This window comes from Schistocerca piceifrons, chromosome 2 (genome assembly GCF_021461385.2).
Source record: "Schistocerca piceifrons isolate TAMUIC-IGC-003096 chromosome 2, iqSchPice1.1, whole genome shotgun sequence".
Lineage (NCBI taxonomy): Eukaryota > Metazoa > Arthropoda > Insecta > Orthoptera > Acrididae > Schistocerca > Schistocerca piceifrons.
Genome location: NC_060139.1, coordinates 51,402,210 through 51,421,252, shown reverse-complemented (window position 1 = coordinate 51,421,252; position 19,043 = coordinate 51,402,210).

Here is a 19,043-nt window from a genome sequence, read left to right as displayed (position 1 = left end):
AGGAGCCACACTGGATATTTCCTGTGTTATCAGATATCTCCCACATTATTTACCAAACACTGTATGCAATACACCCATTTCTATTGCCTGCCCTTGGTGGCTTACTCAAATGTTTGAGCGTAATTATCTGAGCTAAGGCTCCATTACCTCAAATTATTTATATTTCTGATCAGTCCAGTATTTTTATGTTTGCGTAACTGCGCCTTAACTGGGGATTTCTGTGTACCACCAAAGCTTCATTGTTGTGTATTTGTATGGGTACATGCAGTGTAAAGACCTATTTCACTGGTTAACTTTAATGTTATGTTTTCCCGCTGATATCGCCGTCGGTTTTCTTCTGCCGTAGTAGTCTATGAAAGTGATTTGGCAATAAGCCGTGACGAAAATTTTGCAGGTTAAATTGTGATCTTCAGTGTTTTTGAGGATTTTAGATTTAATGTTTAATTTACATTTTGTTTGCTTTAACAGAAATCTTCTGTATGTACCGTATGAGTTAAAGTTGTGTTGGTCATTTCCACGTTTCAATAGCACAGATGGAAGCATTGCCTGTAAGATCTAACTATTAAGTACCGCCTCGTATAGGTAACCTTCACATTTTCCGTACATGACTCTTTGGTTCACGCAGTTTCTTGCGTGAAGTTTGACTAATTTACTGTCAGATCTTATTCTGTGGGAATTTATTAAGTTTTCCTTATCAAACTGTATTAGTATAAATAGTTTAAGTGACATTACCTTCGCCACTATTACCATTCCTTGTATTTTGTAAATTTGCTTAAACATAAATTTTGAAATTTGTTACCATATTAAGAGGCTGTACACTGGCCATTGCTTGAGAAGGTGGCCATTAATATTTGCTTAGCTTGTTTGTTTGGCCTCTGTTTTGCCTAAGTGGGGTTTGGCAACAGCCCTCCTTAGAGCTTTGAGCTTCACGGCAAGTTTTGCAGCGCCTGGTGACCGCAGGGTCTGGTTGTGCACCACATTGGCGTTGGAAAAATGGAAATGTCGTGTGGCTAGGGCCTCCCGTCGGGTAGACCGTTCGCCTGGTGCGGGTCTTTCGATTTGACGCCACTTCGGCGACCTGCGCGTCGAACATTGGCGTTTATTGGCTGCCTTTGAGGAGCGTCCGCGATTGCTTACCGCGCTGATTCGCGCTGCCTGCTAATATATTCATAGTTCGTTAGCGGCTATATTACTTAACAGTCTTATCTATAGAACCCAATTTAAAGATTTACTTAAAGTTGTACACCTTGTTGCAATATGCTTCTACTGCCCATGTTATGAATTTCGGGTAGCTATGTATTTTAAAAGTTGCTTAAGCACCAGGTATTGCCTCAATTATTATTTTGCGCGAATATTGCGAAATCATTTTTTCCAATAATTATTGGTTTCACCATAAGTTTGGACTAAGCATGGCTCACTATAGACACCCTTAATCCATATTGCTGTTTTTGTACTTAATAACAATTTCAATCATTTTTTTGATGATCGCAGTCATGTATTTCTTCTCTTGTGTTTAAGGGGACATGCTAATGAAAATGACCAAAAATTCGAAAAAACATTCCTTGGTCTATAGAAAAGAGCATTTCATGATGATTTCAAAGATGTATATTTTTTGGGCATTATCATTTTCCCTTCGTCCTAAAATTGAGGTTGAACATAATGTTACTCAGAGGCCACACCCATCTGCCAGTTTGAAGTGCGTCTGATAACGTGATGCATTATTTTGTTCTTGCGTTTTTTTCCGTCGTTAGTTACGGATCGTTAACACAAGTGTCTACTGGAAGACACTGACTCCCGGAACCACAGTACAGGCATGTCTAGAAGGCTATGGTTCGAATGTAAACAAAGATCAGAGTATATATATTTTTGGGATTTCATACGCATGTGGTTTTCTAGTTATTGTATGTTGTTTTGTTTCTGTGTATGTGTTTCCTGTGCTAAAAATACCTAGTGTAAAGAAATTGAGCCCCAACGAAAGTTTCGTAGTAGTTCCAAACACAACCAAACAATACATATCAGTTGCTTCAAAAGTCGCCTGCGGGGACTGTGTCCACAGGCAGTTCTTATAGACGTAGACTTTCGCTTTCTGACTGCAATAACAACAAGCCTAGTAGTATTGTGAACAGCAATAACGACGAAAATGTTATAGTGAACCTAAATATGCCGTGAAATGTAAGTACTGCAATTGTGAAGATAGCATTGACGTTTCTGAGGACATTTCAGCAAGGAAGGGTCTATCACGTCGGTTAATGATTCCCTGTAACTATTGTAAGATTAACAGTGATACTATGACATCGCCAGTAACTGATAGTCGACATTACAGTGTAAATATTCCGCTTTCTTATGGAATGCGATGTATTGGAAGAGGAAGGAGCGCTGCCCAGACCTTTCGTGCAGTGATACATTTGCCTCCAGCTCATCTGAGGCTTGACACACACAATAAATTAATACAAAATGCTTTGTGCGCTGTAAGTGAACATTCAATGAAAAGAGCTGCAGAACAAGCAGTAGCTTTTTCTGAGAATGCAGGCACTGTAGCAGCATTTACTGGATCTTGGCAGAAGAGAGGTCATACCTCTCTGAATGTGGTTGTAACTGCCACATTTATTGAAACTGGCAAAGTATTAGATTATCAGTGTCTAAGAAAGCACTTCCAGGGTTGTTCAAGCAAATTTATTGGCACCTATGTTTGTGTAAAGAACTTTGATGACCCAAGTGGAAACATGGAAACGAAAGAAGTTCTAAACATTTTCAGAAGATCAGAGGTCAGTCGTGGTGTGAGGTATGTAGGTTACCTAAGGGATGGAGACTGTAAACGACACACTGCTGTTGTTAATGACAGACCATATGGGGACACTCTGATAGAAAAACTTGAATGTGTTGGGCAGGTACAAAAAAGAATCGGTGCTCGGCAGAGAAAATTGCGTAAAGACTGCAGTGGAAAGAAACTCAAATGGACAACACATAGGTGTTCCATGTAGTCCTACAAAACGTGAAATTCATTCTTTTACTCAATATAATGGAGAAACCTAGGAGATTTGGAGAACATGAGACGAACTGTTTGGGCAAACATGGTTTCACAGAGTGTCAACAGATGAAACCCCACAGCATGATTTGTGTTCAAAAGGGGAAGATTCGTGGTGCAAATACTTGTTGAGAAATGCTACACGCATACAATATACCCACAAGCATTCCTTACCACTTGCTGTAAGGGACCCTATTAGGCCTATATATAGTGATCTGGCAAATGAAAATCTACTTACGAAACGTATGCATGGTCTCTCTCAGAATGCAAACGAAAGCTTCAACAGCTTTATATGGGAGAGAATACCCAAAACTGTATTTGTTGGGCTGACAGTACTGAAGATTGTGTAATGGATGCAATAATAAAATTCAATGATGGTGCAATTTCAAGGATCAATGTTATGAAAAAATTGAACATTTAGACGGGAAGGAATATGGCTTCCTGCTCCAACTGCTACTGATAAGCGACAGGTAACCGAAGCAGAGACAGCTGCAGAAGCTGCTACCAAAGAGTCAGGAATGAAGAAATGAATGAAGAGAAAGAGTAAGGAGGATAAGAAAACAGGAGGACAACTGGAGTACGAAGCTGGAATGTTCTAAACGAACATAGTGGTATTAATAAATTTGTACATCTTCTTTTGCGATTTACCGAAAACTTGAATTTTCAGGATTCGGGTACACTTTTCTCCTAAATCACCGAAGTTAAACTCACAGATATTTAGAATATCCTCCTCTACCTTCCTTGCCTACTATTTCCTGAAAAAGTTACAGCACTATGATGATGTCGGTGATATTTGAGCTACATTTTTAAATATTTTTGTAGTATTAAAATAAATTAATTGTCTTTTTCACAGATCAGCATCAGGGAAGGAAACTGAAGGCATGAAACACTTATGTGGATGTTGTCTGTACTCTGACTCTTTTTTGAAGATGTAAAGTTAGGGATTTCAAAGAAAATGATATCGCAGTGAAACCGTGTTCCGTTTCTTATACTATTATAAATATTGCTGTCAGTACCAAAATATAATAAATATATCAATGATATTTTGGAAAATGCTTTGACTAATGACCCTAACTGTGTGTAAGAATTTGAGCTATCCCTCATTTATATATCAGTTGCACTACGAGGGTAAAAGTAATGCTAAAAATAGAGCCTGTTCAGGGGCGTGTCCCCTTAAGGGTCTGTATGACAGTTAGTTAGTTGGTTGCGTGTTCCATTGATCAATCACACGGTATGGTAGCTGTTATTATGTGGAACGTGGCAAGTGCACAAGCAATGGACATATGAAACAAATATTTAAATATATATTACAATACAGAGTTAAAAATTAACATTTCTATTATTTACCTCATTCCCTTAAATGTCACAAAATGCATACACTATGTTTATAGATTTATTTATTCCTATTCAAGTATTCATCTATGGTATAGAAGGAGTTGTAAGGAGATATGGTTTCAATTTATTTTTGAAGTTATTACTGCTGTCTATTAGACATTTTATTTCATCTGGTAATTTGTCGAAATTTTTTATAGCAGCATATTTTACTCCTTTCTGTGCCAAAGACTGGTTGAGTAAAGGATAGTGTCTTTTTTTCTGGTATTATAATCATGAATGTCACTGTTGTTTTTAAACTGGTCCAAACAAATTTCATTAGTGAGTAAATGAACTGTGAGGCTGTTGTAAGAATTCCCAATCTTTTAAAAACATGCCTACAAGATGTGCGACTATGAACCCCACATATTATTCTAATCATTTTCCCTTGAGCAGTGAATACTTTCTGTCTAAATGTTGAGTTACTCCAAAATATTATTCCGTATGACATCAGAGAGTGAAAGTATGCAAAGTACGTTAGCTTCTATAATATAACTAGTAACTAACATATAAGTAATTTTACGAAAATCCTTTGAAGGCTTTAAGTGATCTTTTCTTAAATCTTCTTAAAGATATGTTGTTGCTTCCTTTTGAGAAATTTATGTTTTCTAAGGAAATATGTTTTTCTGTGAAATAACCACTGTTTTATATTTATTCTGGATTGGCGTTTTACAGCTTGTTGAGGTAAAATCTATTGTTGAAGCCGATTATTGCTGTAATCAACTAATTTGACTTATCGTGTCACTCATAATTGTTTGTGATTATTGTAATTAATTATTATGTCAATGTCCCGTGATTAGATAAATGTAACCATTCAAACGTCAAATAACGCTTCTATTCTGGGTTCACCCTTCATGATTTCCTTGTCCTACCCCATACTGTGTTCAAAGATTTCGCGATGATTACACAAACACCGGAGAAGGCCTTGAAATGTTGTGTGATGTGATTGGTGTCTGCGAGGGTACTTGATTTGAGATAGCCGCGCTACCTCTGGACAGTTTCCATCTGCTTGGCCAGACACAAACACCATCTCGGCTTGATCCCGACATGAACACCGGACCATTCTGCCGCTTACAATACGCTGCGTCCGTCACACATCCTGCAACACACAAGGAACACATGCCACGTGGTCAGAAGAACTGTCATTCGTCAGCGCCGTCTACAGTGGCAGCGATGCATTTTCGGGCATATGTTCATAGCATCTTTCTTCCTCCATTGCCAGTCAGGAATCCGTCCCTGCAGTGTGTGTGTGTGTGTGTGTGTGTGTGTGTGTGTGTGTGAAAGATCCTAAACGTTATTCATCCTTTCCCGACTCTATGAAAAACGGAAAGATTAGTACGAAGATGCCTACTTCATGCGGAGATGAAGTAAAAATTATATCTACAGCCTCCAACATATGTATATTACAAAAGCATGGGCGCTGTGTAAGTAACTTCTAGTAATAATCCGTTATTTGCACACTAAGAGATATCTTGGCTCTGAAATATCGTTAAGGGCGTCTGCGAATGAATGTGTGCTGTATGTGTGAATCGATTACTATAATGTGACTTTTCATGCTTTCCCCACGGATCTGTTGCAAATACGCTTCTCGGGTTTGCCGCCGGATCGTATTGTGTAAATCGCACAATGTTTCTTCGATGCAACTGCTCGACATCATCAGGTGGTGGTAGCTGCTGCTGTCACTGCTGCAAGGCGTGACTGATGATTATCGCGTTTTTTTTCCTTTATTGTTTTTCAAATCCCGAAGGGGGTGGGCTGGCAGCAGCTTAGTACGCTGCTCTACAGCCTACAGACTTTTATTTTATAAAATGGAAGAAGAAAAGAAACAAGAAAGGAGAGAAAGGAAAAATTATATCTACAACCTCCAACATATGTATATTATAAATGCATGGGCGCTGTGTAAGTGACTTCTAGTAATAATCCGTTTTCTGCACATTAAGAGATATCTTGGATCTGAAACATCGTTAAGGGCGTCTGCGAATGAGTTTATGTACTTTATGTGTCAATCGATTACTATATTGGCTGACAGATGCGATAAAAGTGGCATTACACGGATAAATTCCAGTAAGTAGATGGGGATATTTCCAGAAAGATTTCGATAAGTGCTGACAAACTGCAGGAAACACCCCGAGAGGTGAAGGAGAGAACGAGATCACAAGGACATATAGTCGTAATTGCGTTCCAAGAGAGTTACAGCCAATTTCAGATGATGATGAAAGATCTTTGTCAATGTCGGTTTCCACGATTGAGTGCACGCATGAGAACATACCTGGGAAGTGAGAATTTTCTGCCAATACTTGGGTTTCAGCTACACATTCAAGACGGCAGTAATGTTGTCGATAGCAACTGTCAAACCTGTATCACTTACAAGGAATTGAGCCTAATTACCTAAGTTCTAGCCTCCGCACCCACCCTGTAGCATGGACTCCACACAGTGCGCTGTTTACGGAGTTTATGCCCTCCCGCATTTATAGACAGGTTCGGCAATTCTACATGGCAGACGTCAACAGCACCACATCGGTATGTTTATACCACATTTGCAGATGACGCCAACTGGCACTGGCCCGCCATTGTCGCCACGCTACTTTCATGCTCCCGTCACGTGTACGGAAACAAAGCGGAATAAGTAATGTTCAAAAATGTTCAAATGTGAATGAAATCTTACGGGACTTAACTGCTAAGGTCAGCAGTCCATATGCTTACACACTACTTAACCTAAATTATCCTAAGGACAAACAAACACAACCATGCCCGAGGGAGGACTCGAACCTCCGCCGGGAACAAGTATTCTCCAACTACTTAGGCCGCTTGCTTCACAACATCTAGTTGAATGGTTGACTCCAGTGAACTGAAATGATCATTACCTACTCCGAGATCGAGGAGCATTTATTTACGAAATGCCTAGTACCCGTCACCGGGTAACTGTCAAGTTTTCTACTCTTGTTTATGAATAACGGTAATTAGAGGAGTGGGCTAAGTGTATGGGAAACGCATCTGTTGTCCAATTTGGACTTTTCTTCTAACACTGATACCTCCAGACGTCAGACACTCAGATCGGTACCAAACGTTGTACGCTGACAGAGTATCAACCTAAACCGTGATTTAGTTCGTACTATGTACTGTCGTCCAGCAGATCGGGCGTAAACGTAAATTAAAAGTAAGACCAGAACTAACTGTGCAGAACAAAAGCGTGTCTGAGTATTTAATGTTTCCTTGGGGAAATTGGTAGAGCGTTGGATAGCCAAGGGTATCGGATTCAAATCCCAGTCATGGGCGTTTCTTTAAACTCTTTGAGCATGAAACTGATTTATGGGAGAACATTTTCCTGACATGTAAAATAGACTTTCCGGAGTTAGTAGAAATGTGCTTTTGGGAGTCTGTTTTCGCTTCCTTAGTTGAAAGTAGGAAACCTGTTGAGTAGCTGTGTATAGATAGGTGTGGTGTTCTGTTGCACATGTGCGACACAACAGACACCATTCGTGATGAAACAGCTAGTGCATTTGTAATTTCACAAAATAACCATAAACAGTGTGAGAATACAATAAAGAAACAATTGCATCACACATGCAGGGGTATTAATAGTAAAAGGGTTACTAACAACAGTAATAACAATAATAACATTTTATTGCAAGTAGCAGCGTCGCGTACATTAGATGTGGGTGTTGCGGCTAGAGTCAAGTGTTTGTGTACAGTTGCTATCCAGTCTGCAAGCCACAGGTGCTGCTGTTGTCCGACATGATCCCGTGAAACATAATTGACAATCTTGTCGAACTGTTGCATAGCAAATGTTGTGTACAACAATACGAATAACAGAATACGGGAGAAGTGTGCAGCACTCTTCTGGACATAACTGGTCAACGGAATGCGTCGAACGTCACAACGCCGGAAATGCATATCCTCCTAATTCCTTCTATTGTACTATAAATTTTTTCCTTATTTTCTTACCTGGAGGTATGACATTTCTGTGTCTTTATATATTGTAATTGTTTTACTATTTGTATACATATATTTATGCATTTATGTCGATGTATAATTGGTTTGTTTTGTAAACACTATTTGTATTTTTACGCTGGGTCTTGCCTAGGGAAAACTATGCTATCGAACGATTACATCGATAAGTCGTGTGGAGGACGAAAGTCCATACGATCTTTGGTACTGTGAACTCGGCCGCGTGGAGCGCGGGCAGAACAGAGTCTGGCGGGAATAGGTCGGCGGAGCAGGTGTGTTGCGTGACGCTCCCGCGAGTTGCCGCGCTTTCGGGGTTTGGCAGCATGTAATTGCGCTCGACTTGCTATGATAGTTTCTGACACGGTGTCGCGAACGGGAAGCATTAGCTGGCGCACATCAAGAGCCCGTTTCGCCTGGTGACAATGTCGAGAAGAAGGCGCGCCAACATCCAGCTTCTGCAACAGCGACGGCCGATAATGAGTAACTGTCGCCACCTCCTCGATCGACGACTTCAAACCTTCAGTCAACCAACAAAGAAGACTGTAAGCACGTAAAGTTTTAGAACTGTATGGCTGAACTCAGATTTTAAAATTGTTCCATTTGCCTCACAAAATTACAGCAACTTAGCATGAAATTTTGTTGCTCATTGTCCCAATTGCGTTACCAAGCAGGATCCCTTCCTTTTCCGGAATGAACCCGAGTGTCGTTGAAATTCAAACGTCAGCATTAAAGTGATATCATTCGATTTCACTGCTTTAATTTCAAAGTTCAGTTAAGGTATTCATAGCTGGCTACAATATTTAGATTACACAAGCACAAATTAAGAGTGTGGGTTTTGTTACCATATGTTAGCTTACCTGTGACTCCAGCTCAGCTTGATACGCACTAAATTTTACTATTGTTAACTGTTCAGAATCATTTAATTCAAGTTCAAAGTTAAATCTCTTATTTCTAAATTGTGTAGATTCAAGTAGATTTTGAAATGATTGTTGAGGTAACTCAAGACTAACCTTATTTTACTGAATTTCGTAGTGCTTCAGAAACAAAAAAGTATCCGTCTTCAGGCCACAAGTGGCCCATCGGGACCATCCGACCACCGTATCATCCTCAGAGGAGGATGCGGAGAGGAGGGGCATGTGGGCAGCACAACGATCTCCCGGTCTTTATGATGGTTTTCTTTGACTGGAGCCGCTACTATTCGGTCGGGTAACTCCCCAATTGGCATCACGAGGCTGAGTGCACCCCGAAAAATGGCAACAGCGCATGTCGGCTGGATGGTCACCCATCCAAGTGCCGGCCTCGCCCGACAGGGCTTAATTTCGGTGATCTGACGAGAACCAGTGTATCCACTGCGGCAAAGCCGTTGCCACTGCAGAAGCAAAGCTCACTATTAATTTCAGTCACTAAATTAACTTTAAATTTTTCGGTTTTATTAATTCTTTTGCTAAATTAAGTCAGAGTGTAGCGAAATTTATTACTGCTGACAAACATTCAATTTTCACACAACACGTGTCAACCTTCAGCTGCCACGCTTTTAGTGCTAATTATATGTGTAATAACCTTTATTTTTCAGTTATTATGGTAGTTGTCCATAGGACTGGCGACCGTAATTTTCTCCAAATCTCAAATATCTAATTAACGACAGTTAACTTTTAACGTAACGACCGCACATTTACTTTTTTTTATTAACTTTATCCCTTTTCCAAATTAATTTCCACCAGTTTCATTTGCATTTTTCCTTTCATTTTGATGCAAGCCTTTCCTCCCTCTTTACCGACAGATTAACTTCGGTGACGATTGCTTTTCCTAAATTTCCATTAGGTACACGCGGTTTAATTTTTCCTGTCATTAAGGTCGATAAGTGAGGGGGAGGTTACAAGAGGAAACATTAGATACAGGCGAGTGCACGGCAGGTGGAGTGGAATCGTTCTTTTGTGATCTAGTGAAGTGACTAGAGTCGACGTCTTCTAAATCGTCACCCGAAGGGTCCTCAAATAATGGAAATCAGCAAGTACCACAGAAGGAGAAAAAGGTAGCATATCATTCAAGAAACGAAGAAATCTAAATGCTCAAATATTTGCTTAACGACATAAAGCATTCGAAGTCATCCAAAACAATTGCATGTATGCAGTTTGCAGTAGGAAAGTGGAGAGTTAATTTCTGTGATGGAGAAGTGTAAGAATATTACAATGCATGTGATGGAGGCTGTCAAACACCGCCAGGAATATCGAGGTGTTCACGATGTAGACATCAAATAGTAGGTGAAAACAAAAGCCGGACAGTTAAATTTCCCATGATATTAGGAACACTTAAATTAGAAGTAACATATAGAAAATATTGTGGGGAAAGAGAACCAAAGACTGCGTTTTATTGGCAGCACACCTAGAAAATATAACAGATCTATTAAAGAGACTGCCTACACAAAGCTTGTCCGTCCTCTTTTAGAATACTGCTGCGTGTTGTGGGATCCGCACCAGATAGGATTAAAGGAATACATCGAGAATGTTCAAAGAACGGCAGCATATTTTGCATTATCGCGAATTAGGGGAGAGAGTGTCACTGAAATGATACAACATTTAGGGTCGACATCATTAAAAACAGACTTTTTCGTTTCTGCGGAATCTTCTAACGAAATTTCAATCACCAAGTTTCTCCTCCGAATGCGAAAATATTTTCTTCACTCCGACTTACATAGGGTGAAACCATCATCATATTAAAATAACAGGAATCAGAGATCGCACGGAAAGGTGTAGGCGTTCCTTTATTCCGCGCGCTGTATGAGATAGGAATAATAGAGAGTTATCGTAAAAGTGGTTCGAGAACCCTCTGTCAGGGGCTTAAATGTGATAAAATTTTGGCGTTGCCATTCGAAAGTATAACAATGATACAGGAAATATTAAAACTTGCTTTAATCCCACTCTGGTTGAGGATTCTAACTACACTACTGGCCATTAAAATTGCTACACCATGAAGCTGACGTGCTACAGAAGCGAAATTCACCGACAGGAAGAAGATGCTGTGATATGCAAATGATTAGCTTTTCAGATCATTCACACAAGGTTGGCGCCGGTGGCGATACCTACAACGTACTGACATGAGGAAAGTTTCCAACCGATTTCTCATACACAAACAGCAGTTGACCGGCGTTGCCTGGTGAAACGTTGCTGTGATGCCTCGCGTAAGGAGGAGAAATGCGTACCATCACGTTTCCGACTTTTGATAAACGTCGGATTGTAGTCTATCGCCATTGCGGTTTATCGTATTGCGACGTTGCAGCTCACGTTGGTCGAGATCCAATGACTGTTAGCAGAAAATGGAATCGATGGATTCAGGAGGGTAATACGGAACGCCGTGCTGGATCCCGAAGTCCTCCTATCACTAGCAGTCTGGATGACAGGCATCTTATCCGCATGGCTGTAACGGATCGTTCAGCCACGTCTCGATCCCTGAGTCAACAAATGGGGACGTTTGCAAGACAACATCCATCTGCACGAACAGTTCGACGACATTTGCCGCAGTATGGTTTATCAGCTTGTAGACAATGGATGCGGTTACCCTTGACGCTGCATCACAGAAAGGAGCGTTTGCGATGGTGTACTCAACGACGAACCTGGATGCACGAATGGCAAAACGTCATTTTTTCGGAAGAATCCAGGTTCTGTTTACAGCATCGTGATGGTCGCATCCTTGTTTGACGACATCGCAGTGAACGCACGTTGGAAGCGTGTATTCGTCATCGCCATACTGGAATATCACCCGGCGGGATGGTATGGGGTGCCATTGGTTACATGTATTGGTCACCTCTTGTTCGCATTGTCGGCACTTTGAACAGTGGACGTTACATTTCAGATGTGTTACGACCCGTGGCTCTACCGTTCATTCGATGCCTGCGAAACCCTACATTTCAGCAGGATAATGCACGACCACATGTTGCAGGTCCTGTAAGGGGCTTTCTGGATACGGAAAATGTTCGACTGCTGCCCCGGCCAGCACATTCTCCAGATCACTCACCAACAGAAAACGTCTGGTGAACGGTGACCGAGCAAGTGGCTCATCACAATACGCCAGTCACTACTCTTGATGAACTGTCGTATTGTGTTGAAGGTGCATGGGGAGCTGTACCTGTACACGCCATCCAAGCTCTGTTTGACTCAATGCCCAGGCGTATCAATGCCGTTATTACGGTCAGAGGTGGTTGTTCTGGGTACTTATTTCTCAGGATCTATGCACCCAAATAGCGTGAAAATGTAATCAAATGTCAGTACTAGTATAATATATTTGTCCAATGAATACCCGTTTATCATCGGCATTTCTTCTTGGCGTAGCAATTTTAATGGCCAGTAGTGTAGTTATTGGTGTCCGCCGATCACAATACTCTTCACATTTTCTTGCACACATAATATCACAGAAACGTACGTTAAATATGCGTATTAGTAGTATCGTGAATCGGTATAATCCTGTAGCAACAATGAGTAACCTATTACAACGTAGTATTTGACCCTTCTTAAGAGGATAAGAAAAAAATATAAAGTTGTTAATTTGATTTACGGGTAGTATTGGAGTTAATCCGTCTTCTCAGATTGTAATGAAGTTCTGTCCAGACCATTACGAGTTTCACTTCAGTTAAAAGATTTTGCGTGGTCACTGTAACAATTGGGATTTTCCTTACAGCTCGAGTTATCGAGATTCAAGCAGTTCGCATGTTTAACATTGCTTTTAATACTCACATTTATTGTCTCCTTCATTATTTCCATGTCGTCTTCTGCTTTTCTGATGTTCGATTTACATATTACGCCATAATAATGACTCACTATATTTTCTCCTTTGCTGGCCTGAGTGGTCGAGCGGTTCTAGGCACTACAATCTGGAATCGCAAGATCGCTACGGTCACAGGTGCGAATCCTGCCTCGGGCATGGATGTGTGTGATGTTCTTAGGTTAGTTAGGTTTAAGTAGTTCTAAGTTCTAGGGGACTGATGACGTCAGAAGTTAAGTCCCATAGTGCTCAGAGTTATTTGAACCATTTTCTCCTTTGCATTGTTTTACATATACACATTCACGTCTTCCTGTTTGTGTACCTTGTTCTGATCGCGCGGAATGCGACTGTCATACGTTTTGTTTGCGGCGTTTATGCCAGCGAGCGTTTTTCATGTGTGTTTCTATACATCCAGATTTGAATAATAGGTGTGGGAGTGGGGGGTGGGGTGGGGGGGGGGAGGGACAAGGTGATTGCGATTCAGCTGTCTCTCAAACAAAAATACAATGGCAATCTACAAAATACATCACATTGTAGTAGAATACTTTCTTATAAATCAGAATTGAAAATGAAAAACGTTGCCAAAATTAATATGCTAAAACCTAGAACACTACTGTTCAATCGTACGTGTAATCCAAAGTCTGGCACAAATGTTTCATTACATCCACTTATCTGATATCTGGTTGATGGTATCACTTACATCTAATGCAGTTTCCGTCTGAAGATAGAAGAATGGTATTAGCGACTCGAATTAGCGACTCTCCGTTTTGCCCTGCAAAACGAATCACAAAAATAATGTTACTCATCACTGCCCCAAGTGTTTTGAAGTACAGAAGACATTACTTTCATTAAGTAAATTACCGTATGGAACTTCTAGCCTGCAGTTTTGTTGTATACCTTTTCTATGACTCAGTTGTTACTAAACTTGTAAGAAATCCTTACGGGATTTGCTTCGTGTACATCTTATTATTATACTTTCCCAGAGTACTCCTTTTGTTGATAAAAAGGGGAGACAAATTTTCCGATGTTCACATTGCATTCTTTATAAGAATATTTAGACGCATTTTAGCCCTTACATTCCATGCAATATGTCTACACCCCAAAAGATAAGTCTTAGAGCACTGTTAACCCCCATAGTTTGCCTAGTTTGTTTATTTTTTAATTTCACAATTATCAAGACGTGATATTCATAATATGCAAAGTTATAAATACTAGCAATGAACTGTTACAGTGACAGACACCATAGTGTCCTATTTGCACATAATTTTCCAGTTACTATATGATCTTAATTTTGCCTTTCTTTTGATAGGGATGAGAGGTAACAGTAGTCACTGTTTTTTACACTCATCTGCTGGAGAATAGCGGTTGCTCTTGAGTGAACCAGTTACGCTCTTTTTGAGACTGAAGCTAAATCTACGCTTTACGTCTTTAAATCCTTGCCTGTGCTTAGCTTAAATCTCATGGACTATTTGTTGTTTACGCACTTTTAATACGCTAGATCTCGAAATAGTGAATTCCGTAACGATTTCCGAAATGGAATGTCATGCGGTTAGCTCCAACTAACATACGACATTGAAAGTCTGTTGGTTTTGTGACCTCCTTCTTACTAATCCTCCTATTCTGCTTGCGATGTAAAATATGACCGTGGATCGCGTGTATACCTAATGGATTTTTTCTAATTGGATAGGGCTATCTTTTCCGAAAAAGTAATAGCGATAAGTAGGAGGAAAGTGTACAACCGATCTTTCTGATGGAAAAGTCAACTAAAAATTAAACCGAACAGGACTACAATTTGGAAAAATCAAAGTTATTTTGTGCATTTACTCACGAACGACACTGGACAGAGAAGGGGTACCACTGATCATGAATCCAAAAGTTACACTAATGAAAGAAAAGGAAATAATTAACCAGCGCCAGCCCACTAGGGCGATTTACACCCAAAATCCTGTACAAGATGATGGGAAAGAAGTACATTTATTATTCAACACTGATGTCGCAACTGAATTGGTTTTTTGACAGTAATTTTAAGAGACTATGTGATGATAAAGAAAACTAAGGAGGCACTTTTACGTTAAGCTTGTCATTAAATTTAGAAAAAGGCAATCGAGTAATGACTTGAAAATATGCACTTCGACTGTTTGTTAGTATTGAACGTCGTTACGTGAACTATGGCTTTCAGAGAACTCAACATGAAGTCGTCAATGAAATTTAGAAGAAAGGCAAGCACTTTTTACTTTGCAGTTCCTTAATTTTCAAATTTGATTTCATATTATTGTCTGAACAACTGAACCTTTTTAACAAATTCAACAGAATTAAATACTGCAATACGTACCAAACCTAACAGCCATGTGCTCCATGCTATATGTAAAATAAATAAAACTTCTGCACTCTTAATTTGCGCATTTTCTTTAGATTTGGATTTTCTCCAGTGATTGATTCTCAAATTTAAAAACTGAAATTTCTTTACTTTAGTCATATACTGAAGCCTCTGTTGTACAACAGTTAATTGAAAGTAGATTGAGGCTAAAATTCTTAAAACAGGAATTATTCATTAATAAACTGGCTGTACCTATTCAATTTGTTTTTTATGACACTCAGCATATTAGGAAAAAACAAGGAACAAGAATCCTGCTTGGTAACAGTGTCTGGGGGCAATGAGGACACAATCGCCCTGAGTTTACCTGATTATTATTTAAGGAAATCTTACCAATCAAATCACATTCAGTTGAGATGCTGGGTTAGCCGCTAATACTTTCTACCAATGAGCTGTCTTACTTAAGTGCTGTGCATACGACGAAATTCCGAGCCGACGACGAAACTGTGTTGCTGCAACTGCTGCCGTTGTTAAAGACGGTAGCATATTGTGGAACCACGGCTAATTATAGGAACGGGCAATCGTAATTAATACAGCCTCTTCCGCCCGTCCACTGTCCGTACTCCTGCTCCAGACATCTAACTGGCGCGCGTACATCATGCTGCCGAAAATGGTACTCTCTACTGCGAGAGCGTTAAAGATTTTACAACGCACAAGCACTGCAGTTATCGTTGCTAGGCGATGCAAATAACAATTCCTTTGGCTTTTTCCCAGAGCTTATAAGTTTCACAGTAAAATACAGATAAATATGTAGTGACCTATTTCTGACAATCGATCCCTACAAGTGTACAGTGCTTCATGAAAATTCCGTGAAGTGTTAATTTACGTGCAGTGGTATAGTTATTCTTTGACTTAGCTTTTGTTGGTTATTCCGTGCTGTTCATGTCTACACAATTCATTCATGTGTGTAGTGTTAAGTTATTGCTAAATATATGTGGGAATAAAGGAATTGTTTTCTCCAACGCCCACATTTGCTGACCCCGACGAACTACGTTAACATCCGCGTGGGCTTCAGCGTTTAACGAAGTTCCGCAACGTCCACGTTTGTAACTTCCGCGCCAGCCGCGTCGAGCGCTCGTTTCAGCACGATAATGACCGATTCGCCAGTCTCAATTCAACCTGAAGCCAGCAGTGCAATTAACAGGGTGACGATAAAACCTCCACCATTCTGGTTACATAATCCTCTATTGTGGTTTGCTCAGTTAGAAAGCCAGTTCGTCCTCGCACAAATATCGGCACTTACAGAAGATCTAGCAGCAGAAGTACAAGATATCCTAGCCGCACCACCGGATTCCGATCGTTATGCATCCATTAAAAACACATTAATAACGCGTTTGTAGCAATCAGAGGCAAAACGGCTAGAGAAGCTACCGCGCACTGAAGAACTCGGAGATAGCACTCCATCACAACTCACCCTGCGTTTGCGCTCACTGGCAAGTAACACTGTAACTGATGATGTGCTACGAAATATATGGTTGTCTCGGTTGCCGTCAGATACTCAAAAACTTCTCATGGTATGAGCAGACGATTTAAACGCACTGGCACAAACGGCCGACAGGTTAACTGAAATGTATCCCACATCAAGTGTCTCAACATTAACGCCACCACAAGAAAATTCGCCCACAGTGACGCTAGTCTCCCTACAATCACAACTGGCAGAGTTGACCGCACAGGTAGCTGCATTACAAACAACGCACACCCGCCAACGGCCACGCCGCCGACGGTCACGAAGTCGCAATCGATCACCATCACTACAGAAATTATGCTGGTAGCACAAGACTTTTGGTAACGATGCACGAAAGTGTACGCCACCTTGCAAGTGGAAACATGAAGCAGACACCGTAGCAGCGATAACTTCCAGTGCAAACACTCGCCGACTTTTTGTGACAGACCGCGAAACAAAACTACAGTTTCTCGTCGATACAGGCGCAGAAGTGTCCGTATATCCAGCAAACCGCCTATCACGCCGGAGCTGCGACGGCTGTTATCTATTCACCGCCAATGACTCCAACATTAGAATATACGGTCGAGTAACATTATTCCTTAACTTGGGGCTACGCCGTGTGTTTGAATGGCAATTTACAGTGGCAGATATATCACAGCCTATTATCGGAGCAGAATTTTTGTCCTTCTACGACTTGCTGCTAGATCTACGACGTCTGCGACTAATAGATTTGAGTACTAGTCTGCATACAACAGGAAAAGTCCTTTGTATCACACCACTAGAGGTACGCACAGTCACAGGCGACACACCATATATACGATTACTGAAAGGATACCCCGAGATCACACAGCAATCGCCTACTCTCCCACCAGTCAAGCGTACAACCGTCCACCACATTTTGACCACGCCAGGGCCGCCAACTCACGCTCGGCCTAGACGTTTAACGGCCGAAAAGCTAAAAGTGGTAAAGCAGGAATTTCGCAGCATGCTGTCACAAGGTATCTGCAGAGTTTCTAGTAGCAGTTGTGCATCCTCAATTCACATCGTGCCTAAAAAGAAGAACGGATGGCGTCCCTGTGGTGACTATCGCCAACTCAATACAAGGACCATTCCAGACCGGTACCAAGTTCCACATATAGAAGACTTTTCTGCAAATGTTCACGGTAAGACTATATTTTCAGCCATTTATCTAGTTCGAGCTTACTATCAGATCCCTATAGCTGCAGAAGACATTCCTAAAAGAGCGGTGACAACCCCATTCCGTCTATTTGAATTCACCCGAATGCCATTCGAACTATGTAATGCCTGCCAGACCTTCCATCGTGAGGTTACAAGACATTTAGATTTTGGTATGTGTATATAGATGATTTATTGGTGATGCCTGCATCGGAAGAGGAGCACTTACAGCATTTGACACAAGTGTTTTACCACCTACGCACACATGGACTAGTAATTAACCGCGCCAAGTGTGTTTTTGGTGAGAAAGAGGTCCACTTTCTAGGATATTTGGTGAATCCGCAGGGTATTCGACCGCCACACAGTAAAGTAGAGGCCATAAACAAATACCCCCGCCCTGTCACAGTCAGAGAATTACGATGATTCATTGGAGTGTGAATTTCTACCTACGCTTCATTCGCAATCATGTACTGATAACTGCACCATTGAATGAACTACTTAAAGGCGCACCTAAACCTAAACACAGTGTGCACTGGACTATCGAGACGGACACCGCGTTTCACGCTGTAAAAAAAGCTATAGCAGAGCCCGCACAATTAGCACACCCGGTCGCGCATGCTCCACTCGCTCTCATGATTGATGCTCCCTCCACTGCCATTGGTGCCGTACTTGAGCAACAAATTGATCAGTTATGGCAGCCCATTGCATTCTATAGTCATAAGTTGTCGCCATCTCAGCAACGTTGGGCAACATAACGACCGTGAGCTGTACGCCGCTTATGCGGCAGTAAATTCAGACACGCTTTAGAAGGGCGACAGTCCACGATTTACACAGATCATAAACCGCTTCCCTATGCCTTTAAGGTAAAGCCACAGGCAGCTGCGACTCTTACATTATATCAGCCAGTTCACGACCAGCATTGTGTATGTGGAAGGGAAGCTAAATGTTCC